The sequence below is a fragment of the Triticum dicoccoides genome, chromosome 4B (assembly GCF_002162155.2).
Source record: "Triticum dicoccoides isolate Atlit2015 ecotype Zavitan chromosome 4B, WEW_v2.0, whole genome shotgun sequence".
NCBI lineage: Eukaryota > Viridiplantae > Streptophyta > Magnoliopsida > Poales > Poaceae > Triticum > Triticum dicoccoides.
The window spans coordinates 127911524-127913311 of NC_041387.1; the positions used below are offsets into that span (position 1 = coordinate 127911524).

The 1788-nt window shown below is 48.8% G+C and overlaps 1 long non-coding RNA gene across 1 annotated transcript; it reads right to left on the reverse strand.

The window, feature by feature from the left end:
- Positions 1-1106: 1106 nt before the first annotated feature.
- LOC119293460 lies at positions 1107-1784 on the reverse strand. Its single transcript, XR_005143066.1, has 4 exons — positions 1692-1784; positions 1532-1579; positions 1331-1422; positions 1107-1204 (listed from the first exon to the last, which is right to left on the reverse strand). It is a non-coding gene; the product is annotated as an uncharacterized LOC119293460 (long non-coding RNA).
- Between the last annotated feature and the right edge of the window lie 4 nt (positions 1785-1788).

Sequence of the window (1788 nt, forward strand, 5' to 3'; positions counted from 1 at the left end):
ATCATGTAACTGTTGAGCAGACAGGAATATAGCTTCAGCATTATAGAATTATCATGTAACTGTTGAGCAGATAGGAATATAGCTTCAGCATTATAGAATTATCATGTAACTGTTGACTGTGAAGCTGTCAAACAGAAACCTGATTATAAACTATGGACTATGAGATGTCATAGCTGATCTGGTGGACTGTGAGATGTCAAGCAGAGCAACATTTGCTAGAGCAGCAGCTCCATGGACTAAAATAAATGCCCACAAGGATCATGAGAAAGAGCTAAAAAGGTTTGTTGTAGAAGAGTGAACATAAAGCTACCATTAGATCAAATAGAGATCATGCAATCAAATGGAGTAGTTACAGTCTTAACTAAGAAGATCATGAGCATGTGCATGAGTAAAATGAGCATCAGCATGTGTTAACAGGATCATAAGCATGCAATTAAATTTGTGCTACTACTGCTGTTATAAAACTACTGAAACTACTGAACCAAGCTGCCTGCCATGTAAACAAGCATCCATTCATCTATTCCAACAGAACTGAACCCATGTGATGATAACAACAGGAATTTGTAACTAGCATCCCTTAAGCACCATCAAGAGTATTTAGGGGCTCATCAACAGAACCCATGATGCAACAGGAATCCATAGTACTATTCAGCTAGAGTATGCATTTAGGGTGTTTAAACCCAGCAGCAGCAGGAACTTAAAAGGTACTACTGGTAACAATAAGATACTATGGTATCAATCAAGAAGCTAGTATAAGGAGACGGCAGGGTAAATTCAGCTGGTGCGTTTCACTTGGGTATCCCTTTCTCTTGCTGGCCAGTGCAGTGCTTCATGGGTCCCTAGGTTTCAGCTTCTTCTTGGTCCTCGTCTGAAAATATAAAGTGTTGAAACAGAGTTAAGTTGGCAGCCACAAGTGATTCAAATCTCTAGGAGTGGGTTATCAAGCTGGATCGCACGAAGAAACCAGAATATGCAAGCTCCATCCACACATATGCAAGCTGCGAGACTACAGTGTCGGGACGAATCTAACTGAAAGTAGCACGTTCCACACATATGCAAGGTGAATCAATTGTTCTGGAGCAGTGAAGAGGATGGGTGGGGTGGGGTGCTCACTTGGGGCCGGTGCAGCTCATGGTGGTGCCGAGGCCTCCATTGAGCTTGAGCACCACGAGCTTGTCGAGCAGTGCCTTCATGGCGTCGAGATCTGCAGCACACACACACACGATCCAGCGTTCAGCGTCCACACCCACAGACAGACACAAACAGTGACTGAACATTCGAATCGAATCCGAATCGACCACAGGAAAAAGCATCTGAGATGAGATGGTACCTTCGGGAGGGGGCGCGAGGGTGTCTTAGGGCACCACCACCTCATCGGTGGGGGTCTGGATCTTGCTCCACTCGATCTGCTCCGCCTCACCGCTGCGGAACAGACACAGAGAGCACAGCACCGCCGTCAGAAACCACCCACCCACGCGCGAGCGAGCGAGCATACGCAAGGAGGAATCGGGAGGGAGATTCGCATTATTACCTGAGGTAGCGCGAGACGAGGCTGATGAACCCGGCCTTCTCGTTCTCGCTGCGTCGTCACCGACAAAACAGAGCAGAAAAAACAGGTGAGCGGGAGCGAAGTGGGCGCCTACTAGCCGCTAGATCCGGGGGAGGGAAGGGGGATGGGTCGGGCGGGGCACCTGATCTCGCCGAGCTTGGCGATGGCGTCGCGGAGGTTGTCGATCTTGGAGTCGGGGGCGACGGCGGCGGCGGCCATCGCGATTCGGGCGGAGAGGA